The sequence below is a fragment of the Schistocerca piceifrons genome, chromosome 4 (genome assembly GCF_021461385.2).
Source record: "Schistocerca piceifrons isolate TAMUIC-IGC-003096 chromosome 4, iqSchPice1.1, whole genome shotgun sequence".
Lineage (NCBI taxonomy): Eukaryota > Metazoa > Arthropoda > Insecta > Orthoptera > Acrididae > Schistocerca > Schistocerca piceifrons.
The window spans coordinates 587129063-587134533 of record NC_060141.1 but is presented as its reverse complement, the minus strand read 5'-3'; the positions used below and the strand labels follow the sequence as shown (position 1 = coordinate 587134533).

The 5471-nt window shown below is 44.6% G+C and overlaps 1 pseudogene; it reads right to left on the bottom strand.

Moving 5' to 3' along the window:
* Positions 1–3727: 3727 nt before the first annotated feature.
* On the bottom strand, positions 3728–3845 carry LOC124796543 (annotated as a pseudogene).
* Positions 3846–5471: the final 1626 nt, after the last annotated feature.

Sequence of the window (5471 nt, the reverse complement as noted above, 5' to 3'; positions counted from 1 at the left end):
ATACGGTTTTCATTTCGCATTCCAATAGCCAGCCGCTCGGCCGGCAATCCTGCTTTAACTCCCCCGAAACTGCGTGGCCGAAACTCGAGTCAAATTGAACTACCCAATTCCGCTGTATTTTAATGAACGAAAGAAAGCAGTCTTTCGGGAGTTTCTTTTTAAACGGCACACGCCGCCGCTCCCCGGAATGGAGCATTGTGCGCGACGGGATTTGCCGGTTACGACTCCTGGCGAATAACTCCGCCAGGCGGCACTTGAGCCAACTGTATCGCGTCGTCTTCTCGCTCGCTAGCAGGGGAGCCCTGATACCGAAATTGAGGAGGAAATTACCGCAGTGCCGAACGGAAGATTACCTCTGCAGCTGCGTCAGTCCAGCATAAAATAATTCTTATGGGGGACAAGGCAGTTTCTTCTTTACAGTGCTTTACCGGAGACGGAGTGCTTAGAAGCAATTTTTGTATTGTGATTCCTGAAGCTTTCCTGACTGTTGATGATGCATTGTCGTGGAGCAGAATGATACCACGGGTGAGACTGTCTGGTCGTTTTGATTTGATCGCTTGGTGAAGGGTGGTCAAGGTTTGCGAGTAACGCTGGGCATTCACTGTTGCCCCGTGCTGCAGGAAGTGAATCAGATGGGGGCAATATTGGTCAAAGAAGAACGTCAACATAACCTTTCCTGCACTCGTGTGGATGGCCTTGTTTTTTTCTTTTTTTGTGGTGGTGACCCTGGATACGTTCACTGGAGACTTTGTCATTTTGATTCTGGTTCGAAGTGATGACACAATGACTCATCTCCAGCCACACTCGTGCCAGGAACGCATTCTCTTCCCCAGCATAGCGCTGCTGATGAGCAAGACAGTGGGCCATTTGACATGCTTTCCGGTGTGGTTGGAGACTGTGGGGCACCCATTGGGCACACACTTCGCGTATGTGCAGTCGTTCCTTCATGATGGTGTGAACACTTCCAACCCTCTACCAGTCACTTAAATGTGATTTGCAGAGTATCCATTTATATGTAGACCATGGTTTGTATTTTTGCAAAATTTTGACTGGTAACAGTCATCGTCTAGCTAGCCAGTGAACTGAGTAAGTGCAGTTCGCACTTACTTATTTCTTGTCGTGATTGCAAAAAGCTTGCTTCTCCTATGATACAGCGGGCTGCGCCACAGAAAAAAAGGAGCTCATCATATAGCTGCTAAATATGATTTCAGGTTTTTCTGGATTTTCATTATTTTGAAACGTTCTCAGGTATTCATCCGGATTACGTCTTCCAAATGGTGCGATATTTCCACAGACTGACTTCAGGAGAGTTTGATGATTGCTTGTCTCCCACTGGGAGCTACCATATACACTACATTATCAAAAAATGGTTCAAATGGCTCTGAGCGCTATGGGACTCAACATCTGTGGTCATACGTACCCTAGAACTTAGAACTACTTAAACCTAACTAACCTTAGGACATCACACACATCCATGTCCGAGGCAGGATTCGAACCTGCGACCGTAGCAGTCGCGCGGTTCCTGACTGAGCGCCTAGAACCGCTAGACCACCGCGGCCGGCACTACATTATCAAAATGCTCCAGACACTTGTCAGTGGATGTTAATATGTGATGTGTACACTCTTCACCTTTATGACGGGCTGCACGGAACCCTTTCAGTGACGTGTCTGATTTTTCTGTGGAGGAATGGCAACCCATACTTCCTCAAGAGCTGAAAGCAGAAGATATAATGAGTGGATGCTGGACACTGGGGTCTGGAGCGAAGCCAACGCTCTAACTCATCCCAAACGCGTTCCATTGGATTAAGGTCAATTCTCTTGGCAGTACAATGCAAGGCTATTTTCTCAAAAATGCTGCTTTACGACAGGGTGCATTGTCATGCTGACACAAACAGTCACAGTCTCCGAATTGTTCCTCTACTGTACAGTATTGTACATTGTACTTAACGTTTTCTTAAGCACAATAAGGATCATTTATTGTATGATTATATGATAGCGGAACAAACATTGGTAGCAGTTACTTCTGTAAAATATCCGGGAGTATGCGTGCGGAACGATTTGAAGTGGAATGATCATATAAAATTAATTGTTGGTAAGGCGAGTGCCAGATTGAGATTCACTGGGAGAGTCCTTAGAAAATGTAGTCCATCAACAAAGGAGGTGGCTTACAAAACACTCGTTCGACCTATACTTGATATTGCTCATCAGTGTGGGATCCGTACCAGGTCGGGTTGACAGAGGAGATAGAGAAGATCCAAAGAAGAGCGGCGCGTTTCGGCACATGGTTATTTGGTAATCGTGATAGCGTTACGGAGATGTTTAGCAAACTCAAGTGGCAGACTCTGCAAGAGAGGCGCTCTGCATCGCGGTGTAGCTTGCTGTCCAGGTTCCGAGAGGGTGCGTTTCTGGATGAGGTATCGAATATATTGCTTCCCCCTACTTATACCTCCCGAGGAGATCACGAATGTAAAATTAGAGAGATCCGAGCGCGCACGGAGGCTTTCCGGCAGTCGTTCTTCCCGCGAACCATACGCGGCTGGAACAGGAAAGGGAGGTAATGACAGAGGCACGTAAAGTGCCCTCCGCCACACACCGTTGGGTGGATTGCGGAGTATAAATGTAGATGTAGATGAAGGAGACCATGTCCTAACCGCAAAAACATGCCCATTCTCCATTCACCAAACCCAAACACTTCCATTGAATTTCCACAGGGTAGAGCATCATTCATTATTCCAAAAAACTCGTTTCGTCACTCACTGTGCAGCAGCGTCGCTCTTTTCGCCATCTCAAACGTTGCCTTACGAAGAACTAATCGATCGTTGTAATCCATTGTTTTTAACTCAATACGCATATTTGATGTGCAAGCTTGGCCGCTGGTAGCACTTTGAAACTTACGAGTGATACGTTCCGCTGATTTCGTGCGATTTTTTACATCACCCTATGCAATGCTCGACAGTCCCTGTTCGACATTACATGAGGTCTGCTGGTCTTAAGTTGGGACATAAAATCGCGCAGGAGGGCAGCAATAATTACGTAAAAACTGAGAGAAATTCTTATATCTGCGCTAAACGAGTCGCTTGAAATAAACTGGTTGCTTGTTCATAAATTTTATACTGATGCGTTTCGGGCTCAGCCCATCTTTGGAATATCAGATATAATTGACTTCATGAAAAGTATACACGCCCATCCGTCCTTACCATCAGTGCTCAATTGTGCATACACGATACGTGCAATTTCAAGATGGAGAAAGCATCTAACGTCAAAAAAAGTATGCTTTGTGAAGTCTACACAGAGATACAATAGGCAAAGTGCGTAAGTATTGCAAGGGTTGGATAGAGGGAGAGAGAGGAACAGAGCAGATGGGATAGGAGAGGGCTAGAAGTTGCAGTTACCATCAACAGTGACAGAGTGTCTATGAAGTGGACAAAGTGGGGTGTTCTGGTGGTTAAGGTAAAGGGTTTTGGCGGGCAGTAGGATTCAAATGCCGGTCCCACCATCCACATTCACTAAACTCTAAACTCGGTCCGAACAGACCCTGGAAGGCCCAATGGTACCGACCGGCAACCGTGTCATCCACACCCCACTGTTGTCACTGGATGCACATATGGAGGGGCATGTGGTCAGCACACCGCTCTCCCGGCCGTCTGTCAGTTTACGACATCGGAGTCGCTACTTCTCAATCAAGTAACTCCTCAGTTTGCCTCACAAGGGCCGAGTGCACCCCGCTTGCCAACAGCGCTCGGCAGACCGGATGGTCACCCATCCAAGTCTTAGCCCAGCCCGACGGTGCTTAACTTCGGTAATCTGACGGGAACCGGTGATAGCACTGCGGCAGAGCCGTTGGCATCCGCACTCACGTTTCAAGTGGTATACCAAAATCGATTAAGGCGAATACCTAGATGTGTTCTGAAAAGGTTCAAAATGGTTCAAATGTCTCTAAGCACTATGGGACTTAACATCTGAGGTCATCAGTCCCCTAGACTTAGAACTACTTAAACCTAACTAACATAAGGACATCACACACATCTATGCCCAAGGCAGGATTCGAACCTGCAATCGCAGCTTTTCTGTCCATCTCCTTGTCCATTCCTAGCCTGTTCTCCATATCTAATGACACCGTTGTCTACTGGACCTCTTTGCTATTTGAGGAAACTTCATATCGAATACTACAGAAACTGTACCCTCACGTTCCTATAAGCAAAAGCGACAGAAGTTTCATGAGAAATTCATGATCGTTATTAATCATGTAACACGATATCATAGGCGCCCCGTATAACTTTTTGGTGAACGTTTTGTTGTAATTTTGGAAATTATGTAAGTAAAAATCCGTAAAATTATTGTGTATACTATATTGTATGAAATTACATCGCTCAGAGCATGATAGCGACTTAGTACATTGCAGTTGTCAAGGTTAACTAAGAACCAGATGCTTTGCAGGACAGTCCGTGACACGTACAGTTTGCGTGAAAGGCGTGTCATTTCCAAGCGTCTGTTGAGAACATTTGACAGAATGTTGGTACCCGACAGTACATGGGAGGCGTGCGTATTAGATGTGTGAGGTACTAGTTGTCATGTACATAGCACTCAGTACTGGCAGTGGTCATTGTACTCGGTAAAAAGGAATTCCGCTCTTAATCGTCATGATCCTGAGTCGCTCGATTAAGGGGGGAAACCATATTAGGAGATTACAAATATTCGATTTTTTATTACATAAATCGTTAGCTTAACTGCCGAAGAATACGTTGTCAAAATTTTAAAGCGAAATTCTCATTCGTTTAAATTTTATGAGCATGGAACCGAGTGAACATCGGGTATAGGCTCCAATATATGAACATTTATCAAGGGATGAATTACTGGAGAGACGTTTAGGTGGCCACACACAAAATGTGAATGAAAGTTTTAATTCCACTATTTGGCGATTAGCTCCTAAACACTTACACTCCGGACTAAAAGTCGTTGAATTGGCATCGTATTTAGCAGCGGTCTTATTCAATGAAGGAAATTCATCCCTTCTGATGGTCATGAACGAGGCATGAATTGTAATGGGCATGCAAAGCTTCAATTATGCCGAACAAATATATAACCAGCGCGTCAGTCGGAAGAATCGACAGTAGTTTATTGAATCGAAGGAAGGTCGGAAAGCTCGGAAAGCACTGCTGCAAGCGCGGAACGAAGCCTATGGGGAAAAAGGATTACTATATGGTGCTGCAATCACAGATTAATCAGCAAGCATTTTACATTATAGTTAACTTCCTTCAATTTCTAGTTTCCAAGAATTTATTTTTCAAACGCGTTTATCTCGAAAAGAATTTTTTCACATTTGCTTGCAGTCTAACTCAAAAAGTATAGACCCGATCATTATGAAATTGGTAGTATGATTCTTTATAAAATTATAAATTCTATGAACAACTTGTGAGATGATATCATGATTTTAAGGGTATTTTTGTGTGCATAATTAGATAAAAAAATCG